At 39.2% G+C, this 18,064-nt stretch overlaps 1 long non-coding RNA gene across 11 annotated transcripts in view; it reads right to left on the reverse strand.

The window, feature by feature from the left end:
* Positions 1 to 442: 442 nt before the first annotated feature.
* The window catches only part of LOC129025288 (uncharacterized), a 136,369-nt gene continuing 118,747 nt past the window's right edge, over positions 443 to 18,064 (reverse strand). For 7 of the 11 annotated variants that reach the window (XR_010125551.1, XR_010125546.1, XR_008497196.2 and 4 more), the window contains 2 exons: positions 6,317 to 14,381; positions 443 to 3,487 (listed from right to left, as the gene is read on the reverse strand). This is a non-coding gene — a long non-coding RNA (uncharacterized LOC129025288). The remainder of the gene's footprint in view (positions 3,488 to 6,316; positions 14,382 to 18,064) is intronic. The other 4 variants (XR_010125545.1, XR_010125548.1, XR_010125544.1 and 1 more) reach the window with 4 other exon arrangements.

An 18,064-nucleotide genomic window follows, 5' to 3' on the forward strand; every position in this document is an offset into this window, starting at 1 on the left:
AACAGGCAACCTACAAAATGGGAGAAAATTTTCACAACCTACTCATCTGACAAAGGGCTAATATCCAGAATCTACAATGAACTCCAACAAATTTACAAGAAAAAAACAAACAACCCCATCAAAAAGTGGGCGAAGGACATGAACAGACACTTCTCAAAAGAAGACATTTATGCAGCCAAAAAACACATGAAAAAATGCTCACCATCACTGGCCATCAGAGAAATGCAAATCAAAACCACAATGAGATACCATCTCACACCAGTTAGAATGGCAATCATTAAAAAGTCAGGAAACAACAGGTGCTGGAGAGGATGTGGAGAAATAGGAACACTTTTACACTGTTGGTAGGACTGTAAACTAGTTCAACCCTTGTGGAAGTCAGTGTGGCGATTCCTCAGGGATCTAGAACTAGAAATTCCATTCGACCCAGCCATCCCATTACTGGGTATATACCCAAAGGACTATAAATCATGCTGCTATAAAGACACATGCACACGTATGTTTATTGCCGCATTATTCACAATAGCAAAGACTTGGAACCAACCCAAATGTCCAACAATGATAGACTGGATTAAGAAAATGTGGCACATATACACCATGGAATACTATGCAGCCATAAAAAATGATGAGTTCATGTCCTTTGTAGGGACATGGATGAAATTGGAAATCATCATTCTCAGTAAACTATTGCAAGAACAAAAAACCAAACACCGCATATTCTCACTCATAGGTGGGAATTGAACAATGAGAACACATGGACACAGGAAGGGGAACATCACACTTCGGGGACTGTTGTGGGGTGGGGGGAGGGGGGAGGGAGAGCATTGGGAGATATACCTAATGCTAGATGACGAGTTGGTGGGTGCAGCGCACCAGCATGGCCCATGTATACATATGTAACTTACCTGCACATTGGGCACATGTACCATAAAACCTAAAGTATAATAATAATAATAATAATAATAATAATAAAAGAAAAAAAAAAAAAAGGGTGCTAGAATCTCAGTTAACCTCTTCAGGTTTAGGAGTGCCTGGAAGGGGAAAGATCTAGTTATGTTAAGGAGATGCTTTACAGATGCAAAATTTCCCCAATTGCCTTGCAGGGCCATTTCAAAATATGTCAAAGAAATCTATTTTGGGGGTAAAATATTTTTATTTCCTTTTTTATCATGTGAAGTTATACTTGAGTCAGGTTGAAATTCGGTATCTTATTGCTACAAAGAATCTGTTTTGTCAGTATTAAGATCTGTTTTAATGTTAATTGTCATGGCCTGAACTAGTTTTCAGGATTCTTTAGAATCCCCTTGGCAGAGGAATGGAGGGGAATTCAGTTGATTGGGGGAGTTAGAATTTGATTTTTCTGGTCAGGATTGAGCAGAGGAGGACAAGTGTGGTGGCTCACACCTGTAATCCCAGCACTTTGGGAGGCTGAGGCAGGCGGATCACCTGAAGTCAGGAGTTCAAGACCAGCCTGGCCAACATTGCAAAACCTCGCCTCTACTAAAAATACTAAAATTAGGCCAGGCACAGTGGCTCACGCCTATAATCTCATCACTTTGGGAGGCCGAGACGGGTGGATCACGAGGTCAGGAGTTCGAGACTAGCCTGACCAACATGGCGAAACCCCATCTCTACAAAAAATACAAAAATTAACTGGGCCTGGTGGTACATGCCTATAATCCCAGCTACTCAGGAGGCTGAGGCAGGAGAATCACTTGAACCTGGGAAGTGGAGGTTGCAGTGAGCCGAGATCATGCCACTGCACTCCAGCCTGAATGACAGAGTGAGACTCTGTCTCAAAAAAAAAAAAAAAAACAAAAATTAGCCAGGTGTGGTGGTGCACGCCTGTAATACCAGCTATTTGGGAGGCTGAGGCAAGAGAATCACTTGAACCCAGGAGGCAAAGGTTGCAGTCAGCCTAGAACACACCACTGCACTCCAGCTTGGGCAACAGAGCAAGACTTCGTCAAAAAAAAAAAAAAAAAAAAAAAATTTCCCAGAGGCAACATCAATGGCCAAACTATCATTTTGTTGCATACCATTGCTGGGGTGGTGTGGCTATCTGCCCTGGGTCTATCCTATCCCTTGGTGGGGACTCACGGCCAACAGATTTAGAGCCAAAAGACTTATAGCCAATTTAAATATTCTAGGCCAGATGGGAATGGAAGTGGAGCAGGCATTTATCAAACCTTAAAATTTTGTAATGTAAGCATCAAGAACCAAAAGTCAAAAGGCAAGGTTACAAAATTGACTTAGCTATAAATTCTACGCATTAAGCTAGAATACCCTCACTTGGCCACTTGAGAAGTGTCTTTCTCAAACATTTTACATTTTATGAAAAAGCCAACAAGAAAAACCCCACTCTGTAAAATATTTTTTAAATTTTATTCTCAGCCAAATATGAGTGACCATGGCCCAAGGCACAGTCTCCAGAGGTCCTGAGAACATGTGCTCAAGGTGATTGGTTTACAACTTGGTTTTCTATATTTTAGGGAGACCTAAGACATCAGTCAATACATGTTTTAGTTATAGACTTGTAGCAATTAGCTTGCAAAAGATAAGTATTTTGTTAAAATTTTTTAAGCTACAGAATTTAGAGACTTTTGTTGTGTCACAACGCTTTTAGCAGTCTTTTTAATAGTTTGTCCTAAGGTGCTTGATTTAAAAAAACTTTATATAACAATCTGCATAAATCTCATAACTGGGAGCACTATACCCAGGAGGTTTTGTTAGCAGATATGTTCATATCCTCTTTGTAATTTTCTTTTAATTCTACAGGAAAGAGGAAATTATGGTTGGGATGGATGAAAAAGGACCACATACTGGTCCAGGAGGTAAAGTATCTTATTTTGCCAACTGTTTGGGCATCTGTGTGCCCATTTTTTATTTGGAAGATCTAAATTAATTTTGTTGCTCAAAAATCAACCTTTACAATCTGACACACTTACCTCTTCCAAGATAGTGCCTGAGCCTAGAGGGAAGGTGCTTATATAGTTTTAGCAGTGGAGCATTAGCATTGAAAATAGATCGGGCCCAGTGGGATTCTGAATAGTTTTAAATTTCAGAGATATTAAGCAGAGAGAGAGTGAAAAAGTAACCTTTGTTGTTTTACCCAATTTTGCAAGCTATGTATTGAGTTAGTAATGTTTAAACAAAAGGGACTTAAGCCCTGCCTAGCTCTGACAATGGCAGGAAAAGAAAACTCACAGGTAACTATAAACATTTATCTAGTAAGGCATAGAACAAATTATATTAAGATAGATAGATGAAACATTATTCAATGATTATTTATGCCTTTGTATATAGGCCTGGTCCAGTGTCACATGAAAGTAGTTCATTTTGACTGTCATCTTCTCCCAGGTCTGAAGATGGAACTTTGGTCAACTTGAATTTGATGCCAGATATCAACGTTGACTGTTAAGATTCAGTAGGCGTCAGGATTCCCTTTCAGATGAGATACATGTACCCAGGAGTCAAAGCCCTGCAACTTAACAGCACAAGGGTTAGTTAATAACATTTCGTAAAGACCTTTTTTAAGTGGGGCTAGAGAGAGTCTCTCAACTGATGTCTAATCATCAGGCTGGTGGTGGTGATACTGGAGTTTATGACTTGTTGGCAGCTGTGGAAAGATTCTATATCCTTACGGTGATTAATTTTTATAGTTGTAATAAGCCTCCAGCAATAAGTCAAGTCAGAGACTTAATTTGGGATTTGATTTTGAGGATATTTGTCAAAAATGTTAAAAGTCTCAAAATATTTTATTAAAACAGAACCATACAACATTATAAAATAATAGTTAATCATTTAACAAGAGTCTCAATCAAAAGACTTCAACAACAATATAGGAAGTTACACAAATATAAAAATATTAACCCTTTCAAAGTTTGTTTTTTAAGTATTTTTTAAAACCTAATTAAAACAACACAGGAATTATTTTGATAAAATGTAAAATCACTGTTCCTTAGGCTAATCACCAAAAAAGTAAAACAACAACAACAAAAAAGACCTATGGTAGCAATTATTTTTCCTTATGGGAAGCTTATTTGAATAACCTGAAAGTCAAACCTGCATCCCAGGCCTTCTCAAAGAGACAAAGGCTAAAAACAGCAGAGTACAGCAGAATTTGAACTTCTAAGATATCAATCTCAGAAATTTCAAGTTTAAAAAAGGATTACATAATTAAAAATTAAAAATTTCTTGCAATTTCATTGAGTAAATCAATATTTTAAGAAAATCTAGTCTACCAAAACTTTAGTTTTATATTAGCATATTTTTAGTATCAAAGCACAATTTCTAGAAGATGATATAAATAATTTCGTTTCCAGTATAGCCAACTTAGTCACACACAAAATTTCTTTTATAAATTCTGTTTTTTACAAACCCTATTATGACTTTCACATACTATTTATGACATGCTTGAACTTTCTGTTTTATTCTAGGACAAAAATTTATCATGCAAGATTCTTTTTCACAAAAAATTATTTTCTTTTTAAACTCTATTACCAAAAATACTGCTTCTATAGCTATAGCTTTCTTTACATTTCTTTTACTTACTATCAGCTCATTTTACCTTGTTTCAAAGTAACCCTTGAATTAGACAAAAATTATTTACTTTCATTAAGAACACATTTTTATGTCTTATAATTTTTCTTATTTTCATCAGAATATATCTTTTTTGGCATGTTTTACATGTAGAATTATATATTAAATTCAATTTTTATTTTTAGTAACCTTACATTTTTGTGAAGACCTAGTAAATAGGAAATCTTAAATTGTTTATCACATGAGCTTTTATAGATGAAAACCATTTTATAATTAATTTGTTTGAAAATGTTTTTGTATATATAATCTTTTAAAAAAATTGGATATGACCCAGATATTTAATAATTATCTCTTATTTAACTTAACATAACTTTAAGAATTTAAAATTACAGGACAAGTTTATTTATAAACATTTATTCCATTGCATTTATTTGACTATTTATTTATTTTTAATATTTTACCTAGAGTGCTTATGAAAACTGTGATGTTAGACAAAGCTAGTCATTATTTAAAGTTATTTCTCTGTTAACCAATTTTATAGCATGTGATTATCAGGTGTTTAACTAAGTATGAAATTTACAGTTAAATAAATGTGGTTTTTTTTTGCTGATAACTCAGGATTTATCTGTTTTCATTAGACCAACAATATTAAATACCTTATTTATAAAAAATTACACAAAGATCATAGGTTTGGGGCTGAGTTTATTCTTCTATATCCCTTGTGCCAAACTTTAACACCTTATAAAATATCTATAAGAGATAAACACAAAACCACTTGACCAGTAAATCTAGACAAAATGTGTGCTGACAATTCTCTAGACATTTCTAATTTTATTTTACCAATAATTTTAAAGTCAGCTTATTTGTTAAAGATTTACTTAAGTCACATGAACTGGAAAAGCACTGGGCTTATTTACTTAATTTATGAGTACTCCTTTATTGTTAAAAGCCAATTTGGTACTTTGTGGTCACAACACATTAAAAAAAATGGATGTACCTACACACAAACACATCTAAACACATACACACACATACAAAGATCTTATAGCTTTTATTTCAGAACTCTAACCATGAGATAAATACAAACTCACCAGTTTGAAAAAAAAAAAAAAGAAACAAAAAGAAATGGTTGGATGCAGACAGTGGTTTTTATCTCAACTCCAGTAGAAAAGTAACAACAGATTTAAAGCAGGCAGAAAAGAAAATAGAGAAATACACATAAGACTTTAAAAACTCTATATTCGCAGGTCGACTTTTGACCTCTGAATTTTTCTTGATGTAATTTAGCCACAAGTTTAAAATGTGCCCAAGAATAGACCATAATATGTAACCAGCTGGAGTATTAGAAAACCTGGCATGCCTTCAAACTTTTCCGTTTACACAAACGCTTGCAAGTAGAGGCATCATAAAACCAAACAGCGTGCCCAAAAGGGGGTCGTTATCTTTGTATCTCCTCATTCTTTGATTATTTGTTTCCCTTTTTTTAATTTTCTTTAAGGGAGGAACCAAACTGTAGTCTGCGTTTCAATAGTGGAGCTGAGAAGTTCAGTCTCTCGTTGATTTACACAAGAGACAGTTCAGTTTCTCAAGCAAATGCACAAACAAGCCAAGTGAGATTAATTTGGGGAGAAAGAGGCAATGGAAAAGATCCTTCAGAATGCTTTCTGAATCAAAATTAGGATCCTGAACCACAACTTCCTAGGAAAAGAACCAGCTCAGAATAAAGCAGAGGACTGTCAACTGAGCAGGAGGTTCAGGGCTGAGGAGGACTTACCAGTTTCACTCAAGAAGAAGCTTGGAGTTGGGGGGCTTTCAATGGGCCCCTGCTGGTACCTTAGCTCTGGGTTTGGGTGACTCTTTCAGGGTTCTGAGTCTTCTCTGAGGCCCCATATGTAGGGTGCCAATTAATGTTGACTTAAAAAGCCAAACTGTAACATATGTGAAGAGGTTTATTCTAAGCCAAATATGAGTAGTCACGGCCCAAGGCATGGTCTCAAGAGGTCCTGAGAACATGTGCTCAAGGTGGTTGGGCTACAGCTTTCTTTTCTATGTTTTAGAGAGACATAAGACATCAATCAATACATGTGAGGTATACATTGGTTTGGTCTAGAAGGGCAGGACAACTTAAAGCAGGGGAAAGTGGGTGCTTACAGGTCATAGGAGGATTCCAAGATTTTCTGATTGGCAATTGCTTGAAAGAGTCAAGTTATTTTCTAAAGACCTGGAATCAGTAGAAAAGAATGACTGGGTTAACATAAGGGGTTGTGGAGACCAAGGTTTTTATTACACAGATGAAGTCTCATAAGTGGCTGCCCTTAGAGATAATAAATGGTGAATGTTTCCTATGTAGACTTTAAAAGGTGCTAGAATCTCAGTTAATCTCTTCAGGTTTAGGAGTGCCTGGAAGGGGAAAGATCTAGTTATGTTAATGAGATGCTTTACAGATGCAAATGTTTCCCAATGGCTTTGCAGGTCCATTTCAAAATAGGGCAAAAAAACATACTTTGGGGTAAAATATTTTTATTTCCATTTTTATCATATGAAGTCATACTAGAGTCAGGGTGGACTTTGGTATCTTATTGCTACAAAGAGTCTGTTTTGTCAGTGTTAAGATCTGTTTTTTTTCTTTGTTTTTGTTTGTTTGTTTTGAGAGGTGGTCTCACTTTGTCACCCAGGCTGAAATGCAGTGGCACAATCTCAGCTCACTGCAACCTCTGCCTCCCAGGCTCAAGCGATACTCCTGCCTCAGCCTCCCAAGTTGCTAGGACTAAGGTGTATGTCACCATGCCTAGCTAATTTTTGTATTTTTGTAGAGACAGGGTTTCACCATGTTGCCCAGGCTGTTCTTGAACTCCTGACTTCAAGGGATACGCCCACCTCAGCCTCCCAAAGTGTTGACATTATAGACGTGAGCCACCTCACCAGGCCAAGATCTGTTTTAATGTTCATGCTGGTCAGTTATGCCTGAAATCCAAATGGGAGAGGGTATAATGAGGCATGTCTGACCACCTACTTCCTTCCCTTTATGGCCTTAACTAGTTTTTCAGGTTTCTTTGGAATCTCTTTGGCAGAAGTGTGGGATCCATTCAGTCAACTGGGGGGTTAGAATTGCATTTTTTGTAATGAAACTTGACCTTGAAAGATATTTTATGAATATGAACCATTTTCTTTTTTTTATTATTATACTTTAAGTTTTGGGATACATGTGCAGAATATGCAGGTTTGTTACATAGGTATATACATGCAATGGTGGTTTGTGGCACTCATCAACCTGCCATCTACATTAGGTATTTCTTCTAATGCTACCCCTCCCCTAGCCCCCCACCACTGACAGGCCCCAATGTGTGATGTTCCCCTCCCTGTATCCACGTGTTCTCATTGATCAACTCCCACTTATGAGTGATAACATTCAGTGTTTGGTTTTCTGTTCCTGTGTTATTTTGCTGAGAATGATGGTTTCCAGCTTTATCCATATCCCTGCAAAAGACATGAACTCATCCTTTTTTGTGGCTGCATAGTATTTCATGGTGTATATGTGCCACATTTTCTTTATCCAGTCTGTCATCAATGGCATTTAGGTTGGTTCCAAGTCTTTGCTATTGTGAACATTGCCACAATAAACATATGTATACGTGTGCATGTGTCTTTATAGTAGAATGATTGATCATCCTTTGGGTATATACCCAGTAATGGGATTGCTGGGTCAAATGGAATTTCTGATTCTAGATCCTTAAGGAATCGACACACTCTTCCACAATGGTTGAACTAACTTACACTCCCACCAACAATGTAAAAGCTTTCCTATTTCTCCACATCCTCTCCAGCATCTGTTGTTTCCTGACTTTTTAATGATCGCCAAATACCTAATGACTTTTTAATGATGGCCCCAGTACCTAATCCCGATGGTAACGGTATTAAGAGGTAAGGCCTATGGGAGGTGATTTGGTCATGAGGCTCTGCCCCCATGAATGGGATTAGTGTCCTTAAAAATGTGGCCTGAGGGAGCTCTTTTACTTCTACTACCATATGAGGACATAGCTAGAAAGTGCCATCTTTGAAGCAGAGACTGAGCCCTCATTGTTCACCACATCTTCTGGCACCTTAATGTTCAAAATCCGTGACTCCAGGACTCTCAGTAAATTATGTTTTTAAAAACTACCCAGTCCAAATTACATTGTTATAGCACCCTGAAAGATTCAAGGTAGAAATTGACAGCAAGAAGTGAGGTGCTGCTCTAACAAATACCTACAAATGTGGATGCAGCTTGGGAACTAGGAAACGGGTAGAGGCCGTAAGAATGCAAAGGATCAGGCTAGAAAAAGCCTACATTTCTGTGAGCAGAGTGTTAAGAGTGATCTGGTTATGGCTCAGAAGAGGAGAGCTGTAAACAATGCCTTAATCTTCTTAGAGATTTCCTAAGAGGTCATGAACAGAATTTTGGTAGAAATCTGGATGGTAAAGGCCATTCTGATGAAGTCTCGGGTGAAAATGAGAAATGTTATCAGAAACTGGAGGAAAAGTCATCCCTCTTATAAAGTGGCAAATAACCTGGCTGAACTGTGTATGTATCCTAGGGCTTTGTAGAAGGTAGAACTTCTGAGCAATGATAGTATAGTTAGTGAAATAAATATCGAAGCAAAGTGTTGAGGGTGTGGTATGGCCTCTCTTGAATGCTTGTAGTAAAATACAAGAAGATAGAAACAAATTAAAAAGAATTTATAATCAAAAGGGAAGCAGAATGTAAAGATCTGAAAAATTTTCAGTGTGGCTATGTTGTGAAGAATTAATGAAAAAGCATATTCAGAAGAGAATACTAAAGGTATGACCAAGCCACCATTTGATAAGAAGATTAGTAGGGATAGAAGGAAGGCAGATGCTATTCTGCATGACAATAAGAGAATGACTCTAAAGGCATTTCAGAGACCATCCAGCCTGCCACTCACATCACAGGCTCAGAATACCAAACCTGGGGTGTAAAATGAGGTCAAAAGAGGGACCTTGGGCATCCAAGGAACCTCAGTGCTTGCTGCCCTGAACTACCTCAAGTCTCTGCTCCCTACATTCTGGCATAGCATTTTTCAGCTCCCTCTCTCATCAGATGTGTCTCAAGTGGGCCCAGATGTGGTTCAGGCCACCACTCTAAAGTGCACAGGCAGTAAAAATCTTGGCAGCATCAACACAGTGCCATCTCCACAGGAGCACAGAGCAAAATGAGCTGTAAGGACACGGCTACCTCCACCTATATTACTAAGGGTACCCTAGAGAGCTGCAGGGCGTGGACAAAGATGTCCCACAGGAACAGGACTACAATAAAGAACCACCATTGGGGCAATGTCTATTAAAGCCATGGAGGGACCACCATAAAGGCAAAGTCTGGTAAAACCATGAGGGCAGGGCCATCCCAGAGACCTCAGATTGGTAAAGCCACCAGTGTGCAACTCCAGCCTAGGAGAACCACAAACACAAGACTCCAACACATGAGCACTGTGGCACGGGCTATGCACAGAAAAGTCATTGGGAATGGGACCACTTAAAGCCTTGGGGGCCCAATCCTCATCCAAGTGTGTGTGAAAGGCACAACACTGAGTCAAAGAAGATTATTCTCCAGCCTTAAGTTTTAATATTGTTTGTGCTCTTGGGTTTTAGACTTGCTTGAAACATATTACCCCTTTTCCTTTCTTCTCTCTCCCTTATGGAATGGGAATTTCTAACTTATGCCTGTCCCACCACTGTATTTTGGAAACACAAAACTTGTTTAACTTCAAAAGCTCAGAGTAGAAGGGGAATTTGGCTCAGAATGAATGATATCTTGAGTCTCACCCAAATCTAATGTAGATGATATTTAGATGAGACTTTGAACTTTAAACTTTTGAGTTGATGCAAAAACAGGTTAAGAATTTGGGGGCTATTGCCGGGCACGGTGGCTCACGCCTGTAATCCCAACACTTTGGGAAGCCAAGGTGGGTGGATCACGAGGTCAGGAGTTCAAGACCAGCCTGGCCAACAAATTGAAACCCCGTCTATATTAAAAATACAAAAATTACCTGGGCATAGTGGCACACGCCTGTAGTCCCAGCTACTCAGGAGGCTGAGGCAGGAGAATCACTTGAGCCTGGGAGGTGGAGGTTGCAGCGAGCCAAGATTGCGCCACTGCACTCCAGCCTGGGTAACAGAGTGAGACTCTGTCTCAGGAAAAAAAAAAAAAAAAAAAAAAAAGAATTTGGGGGCTATTAGCATAGGATGAATATATTTTGCATGTGGGAAAGACAAATTTGGGGGGCCCAAGGGTGGGAAGGTATGTTCTAAAAGTCTGTATCCCCCAAAATTTATATGTTGAAACCTAACCCCCAAGGTGACATTATTAAGAGATGTAGCCTTTGGAAGCTGATTAGATAATGGAGGGTCAGTCATACTGAATGAGATTAGTTCCCTAATAAAACAGACATGAGAGAGCTTGTCACCTCTTCTGCCATGTGAGCACATAGATAGAAGGTGCCATCTTTGAAGCAGAGAGTGAGCCTTCAACAGACAATCAATGTGCTGGGGCCTTGATCTTGGACTTCCCAGACACCAGAACTGTAAGCAATAAGTTTTATTATTTATAAAAGATTATAAATTACCTAGTTAGGGTATTTTGCTACAGCAGCCTGAATGGACTAAAATAAGGCTGATATATTTTATTGATAATTTCAAAGAATCTGTTTAAAATTCATTGATTATTAATCTTTGGCTTTCTATTCCTGTGATTTCACTTTCAAAATGATTGACTCAATTCTTCTCACTTGCTTGGATTAATTATTTGTTTATTAACATTTGGTAAGATTAGTTCATTCTTTTCGGTCTTATTACCTTAATTTTCAAAACTGTTTTATGTAACACTTGGTTGAGCTTATGATAATAAATAAATAAACATTTTAATAAAGTCATTAATGGATAAAGGCGTTCCTCTGAGAAAAGCATCTGCAGGCATAATAGGATTTGATTTGATGTATTTTGCCTTTAATTATTCTCTGGATATTATGTAAGTTCCCTTTTTATTTCCTATTTGAGTAAAAAAAAATCTTAAACATGTTTATTAATTTCAGATTAGACAAGATTTTGGTAACATTTCTTTACTTCCAAATTTATTGAACAGACAAATGATATGGATGGCTAAATGCCTACTATTTTAATATATTAAATGATTTTGTGCCAAAAGACTGATAAACCTATGAAAAATTCTCATTCTTGCTGGGCGCGGTGGCTCACACCTGTAATCCCAGCACTTTAGGAGGCCAAGGTGGGCGGATCACTTGGGGTCAGGAGTTCGAGACTAGCCTGCAACATGGCAAAACCCCGTCTCTACTAAAAAATACAAAAATAGGCCGGCGTGGTGGCAGGCACCTGTAATCTCACCTACTCGGGAGGCTGAGGCAGGAGAATCACTTGAACCTGGGAGGTTGGAGGTTGCGGTGAGCCAAGATCAGACCACTACACTCCAGCCTGGGCGACAGAGCCAGAAGTCCATCTCAAAAAAAAAAAACTTGTTCTCTAATTGTGAGACGTAAAGTGTTATATTTAATACGTAAATTGTGTTTATTGATTGAATAATTCAGTTCTTTATGTCTTTTACAGGAATCTAAAGACTGATTTATGCATAAAACAAGAGAATCAGAAGTATTAAATTTAATCAGTGCTTATTATGGCATGGTCCATTTATATCAGTGTTTTTCTTTTTGAGAGTATTTCCTTATTTTCTGAATCCATGTATAAATAAAAGGTATTTTCTACTAAAAAAAAAACCATGGTAACGTGGATCAATAAATAATACAGATCAAAGCAGAACTAAACAAAATGGAGATTAAAAACCAACACAAAGGATGAACAAAATGAAAAATTGGTTCTTTGAAAATATAAACAAAACTGCCAGGCGCGATGGCTCACTCCTGTAATCCCAGCACTTCGGGAGGCCGAGACGGGTGAATCACTTGAGGTCAGGAGTTCGAGACCAGCTTGGCCAAAATGGTGAAATCCTATCTCTACTAGAAATAGAAAAAGTAGCCGGGCATGGTGGCGCACGCCTGTAAACTCAGCTACTAGGGAGGCTGAGGCACAAGAATCGCTTGAACCCAGGAGGAGGAGGTTGCAGTGAGCCAAGATCACACCACTGCACTCCAGCCTGGGTGACAGTTTTATATATATATATATATATATATATATATATATATATATATATATACATACACACACACACACATATATGAAACTGATAAACCACTAGCTAGACTAACCAAGAAAAGAACAGACCCAAATAAACAAAATCAGAAATGGCAAAGGAGAGATTACCACTGATACCACAGAAATACAAAAGATCATCAGAGAGTATTATGAACGACTATACACTAACAAACTGGGAAACCTAGAATATGCAGTCTATATATACACAATGGAATACTCTTCAGCCATTAAAAAAATGAAATCTTGTATTTGCAGCAACATGGATGGAACTGAAGATCATTATGTTAAGTAAAATAAGCCAGGCACAGAAAGGAAAATATAGCTCTCATTCATCTGTAGGAGCTAAAATACTTGTTGGCATGGAGGTGGAGCGTGGAATGATAGATACCAGAGACAGGGAAGGGTGTATTTGCGGGAGGGCAGTGGGGCTGAAGAGAGTTGGTTAATGAGTAGAAACATACAGTTAGAAAAAATAAGCTCTAAACTTTGATAGAAGAATAAGGTGACTATAATTAACAATTTTCTGTAGTTTTAAAATAGCTGGAAGAAAGGACTTGAAATGTACCCAACACATAGAAATGATAAATACTTTGTTGATAGTTAACTTAAATATCATGAATTGATCATTACACATTGTATGCATGTAACAAAATTTCACATGTACCCTTAAATATATACAAATATAATATATCAAAAAATTAAAAATAGAAAATTAAGAAAATAATAAACTAAAAAGCTTAAAATATGGAAAGTAAAAAGCTGTTTAACAGTATTGAAAAGTGCTTCTGTTGCAATCTTAAATGAGGTCCACAGCAAGCATACATTACTTTTTTTTTTTTTTAAGTGTCTGTTATGGAAGGAGAGTATAGAAATGTGTTACTCTCTGTAAGGCAATTTCTGTAATATACAAATTATCCCTAACTACCTCTATTGGCTATGCTTAGAAAAGGATTGTGGCAGACCAATTCTCCCTGACAATCACACAGACAGGCCTGCATGACAGTCACACAGGCAGGCCTGCATAGCACCTCAGTTACACAGACAAATTTCTACAGAGTGGCCTTAACATTGAGCAAATAGTTTAACCGAGGGAAATCGATGCCCAGACATCAAAGCTAGAAATGAAACATATGGTCAAGGCCGGGCGCGGTGGCTCAGGCCTGTAATCCCAGCACTTTGGGAGGCCAAGGAGGGTAGATCACCTGAGGTCGGGAGTTCGAGACCAGCCTGACCAACATGGAGAAACCCTAACTCTACTAGAAATACAAAATTAGCCGGGCGTGGTGGCGCATGCCTGTAATCCCAGCTACTCGGGAGGCTGAGGCAGGAGAATCTCTTGAGTCCGGGAGGCGGAGGTTGCAGTGAGCCGAGATCGCGCCATTGCACTCCAGCCTGGGCAACAAGAGCGAAACTCCGTCTCAAAAAAACAAAAGAAAAGAAAGAAACATATGGTCAGTAGGAACCTTGCATGGGCTTCTCTGGAACAAGCCAAAAGAATGGAGACAGTCTTACATTCCTAGTGCCAGGACCCATCTCGGGCCAACGAAATCTGAGACGAGTCAAGGTAACAGAGGCAGCTGTTTGAATTCATTGGAGAGTCCAAGGCAGCTCTCCGGACCAAGCTGTAAAGGAGATAAGATAGAAATAATCATTCCAGTACCACCGTAGACAGGCTTTGAAGGTACTGTAGCCCTTTTAATTGGACTTAGCAAGCATTTTTTTTGCCTCTGACATTCTAGTTGAAGCAAATTTAGTTACCAATAGACATAGGCGAATGCTATACCGCAGTAGGCACATAACCCCAACCTATATAAGCACTAAGAAAATTGTAACATTTTGAGTTGGTCTGGTGGAATTATCTCCAGCTTTCTTCCTGTATCCAGTTACAGCAATAAATTCCTGTGTTTCCTAGTTTGCCTGCTTTTCCGTACTAGGCCTCTAGAAAATGCAGCGGGCCGGGCTTCGTTCCTGGAACAGGAGTAACTCCCAAACAAGTATTAGTGTAGGACTGAAAATAAACGCAGAATATCTTGAGAGTCTCAAAGGAAAATAGGGTGGCTAGAGAAGCCTTTCTCTAAGTCTTGAACTTCCAGCATTTTATTCTCTCTCTTAAGCTTGGATACTTCACACTTATCCTTTCAGGTAGAAAATCTGATACTATGGGAAAGTACTGGATATAGAATGTTGAGCAGAACTGCACAGATTGCACATAATGAAAGCAGAACTCTATAGACAAGGTCAGATGTCAATTTAATTTCTGAAATAACAATATTCCTGATGAGGGTGGGTGGTTTTAGGTCTCAGTTTGATTTCAGATGGAAAACAAAAGCGAAAGTTGAGTAGTAAGACCAGGTTGCCCCCAAACTGGACAAAACATAAGGCAACCATGTTTGCCGGAGTTTTTTCAGACACGAGGGGCGGGAGAAGAGTGACCTAGACACGGCTTCTTGGTATATCTGGAGCACTACTGCCATCGTGAGGATGAAGTTTCATGAAACCCTACGCCATTACACTGTTCTCGAATTCTAGAGAATAGTATTTTTCTCTCTGTTGGGGAAGTCCTGCTCTGTAGGGAGGTGGAAGAGGCATGGGGCTCCAAGCTAGGTCTTCTTGCCTTCTCCTCTAAAACCTTAAGATAGACCTGGACATTGGCGGTATCTTGGTGTAGAACCTGGAGTGTGAGGACTTAGAATGAACCAGCCCCTGCCAGGCGGTCCTGGCACAGGAAGTCGTGGGGCGGGGCCTCGGTTCCTCGTCTGGGCAGGACTGCAGGAACCCGCTCAAAGACAAATGCAGGCTCTTGTGGGCATCTGTCTCCTGTTCTCCTGTTCCTGCCCCTTGGAGCAAAAGTCAGCAGGTTTTCACATGGTATTATCTTGCTACGGGTCTTTGGATCTCTTGTGGCATCAGTATCCACGCACAATGAACAACGTTCTTCCAGGGGAGGTTTACAGGATTTGCTATTAGAACTTTCACTCTCCAGGTTCTATACCAAGGTACCGCCAATGTCCAGGTCTCTTTTAAAGCCTCAAACGAGACTAAGCAAGGACTCCCAGCATGGAGGCGAACCCTCTTCCACCTTTTACCAGACCACACCTGCCCCAACAGGTAGTCCTCACTAGAACTCTTTAATGGCGTAGGGTTTCGTTAAACGATAGCCTCACGATGGCAGTATCCTCACGATGGCAGTAGAGCTCCAGATATGCCGAGAAACCTTACCTTGGAGCACTCTACTCCCGCCCTTCTTGTGTGAAAAAACGCCACCCATAGACAAAGGCGCCACCAAACATGGGTGCCTTGCATTTTGCTTTGTTTGGGGCCACCTGGTCTTACTGCTGCACTTTTGCTTTTGTTTTTTCCTTTTTGTTTTTGTGTTTTTCTTTTTCTTTTGAGACGGAGTCTCGCTCTGTCGCCCAGGCTGGAGTGCAGTGGCGCGATCCCATCTCACTGCAACCTCCGCCTCCCGGGTTCAAACGATCCTCCTGCCTCAGCCTCCCAAGTAGCTGTGATTACAGGCACCGCACCCAAGTCGAGCTAATTTTTGTATTTTTAGTAGAGACGAGGTTTCACCACGTTAGCCAGGTTGATCACGAACTCCTGACCTCAGGTGATCTGCCCGCCTCGGCCTCCCAAAGTGCTGTGATTACAGACGTGAGCCACCCCATCTGGCCTTGCTTTTGTCTTCCATTTGAAATCAAACCAAACTCTAAACCACGCACCCTCGTCAAGAATCTTATTCTTTCAGAAATTAAATATCTTCTTGATCTAGTCTATATGGGTATGATTTACTTCACAGAATTATATGTCCAGTACTTTCCAAGGCATCAAACTGTCTCCTTCAGGGGATAAATTCAATGGATGAGGGCACAAAAGGACAAAGTTGCTAGAAGCTTAGAGATTTTCGCTGGCAAACAATTTACAAATCCTGGTGGTCTCTATTCTGGCTCCCCTCCCAGACAACCAGGGAGTTCTTCATGTTGTAGCTCATGTGTTGCATTGTAGGCAACAATGTGGCATGAACCACAGAGAAGGGACCAGATAGCTGTCATTACTGCATGTCAAATATGTTCCACATGCCATGATACTCATAGAACATATGTTCAATTCCTGTCCAGGTTACTCAGTGTTTCATCTCAGGGTCTCATCATCTAACATCAAAACAGCACGTTCCCATGCCATTACATATTCTTCAGGTATTTCCTGAGACTTTATGGTGTGTGTGTGTGTGTATGTGTGTGTGTGTCTGTCTGTCTGTCTGCATTTTATAATTTGTCTTTTAGGTATAATGTTTACAGTATTCTCCCACTAATAATTAAAAAATAATGCCTGCCAAAGATTCGGAAAAATCCACATACTACTAAAGAAGAAAAACACTACCATACAACGTGTCAAGGCAGCTAAACTTTTGGATCATTTCTGTGTATATCTTTCAATATATATATACATTCTTGATTTCATGTAAAAAATAAATCTGTATTAAAGCTGGATTATAGGCTGGGCACTGTGGCTCACACCTGTAATCCCAACACTTTGGGCCAAGGTGGGCGGATCGCCTGAGGTCAGGAGTTCGTGATCAACCTGGCCAGCATAGTGAATCTTCATCTCTACTAAAAATACAAAACTTAGCAGGCACCTGTAATCCCAGCTACTCAGGAGGCTGGGGCAGGAGAATCACTTGAACTTAGGAGGCAGAGGTTGCAGTGAGCCAAGATCCTGCCACTGCACTCCAGCCTGGGCGACAGAGGGAAACTTTGTCTCAAAAACAAAACAAAACAAAACAAAAAAACTGGATTACATTGTACATTGTGGATTGAATCAGACCAAGTATGTATGTTAACAAAGGTTTGAGGAGCATGAATTAATCTGAATGTCATCAATACTGTCTTATATGTCAACATCTTAAGCCTTCATTATAAACAAAGGTAAATCTTAAAACTATGCCCTCGAAAACATTGCTTTAGAAAAGTAGACACTATTTTTTGTTTGAATTTTTAAAGATACATCACAATGTGCATAATGGCTCTCTAGAACACATACATGATTATATATTTGGTTTAAGGTTATCACATTTTAGAAGTAGAGTAAAATATACTTTGCCATTTCTCTTACCGTGTGGAAGGGTTTAATCCTCAAGGTTCAATAATTTACTTTTCTCACTAAATCAGACATAGGGAATGGCTGCTTATGAGGACATAGAATGCAATTGAGATTTTGTGAGGACCAAAGGGACTACCTGGTGCAGATGAATGACATGTATCCAACCTAAATGGGAATGATAGGCTCATTGCCCCTCTACACTATCCTC

The sequence above is a fragment of the Pongo pygmaeus genome, chromosome X (assembly GCF_028885625.2).
Source record: "Pongo pygmaeus isolate AG05252 chromosome X, NHGRI_mPonPyg2-v2.0_pri, whole genome shotgun sequence".
NCBI lineage: Eukaryota > Metazoa > Chordata > Mammalia > Primates > Hominidae > Pongo > Pongo pygmaeus.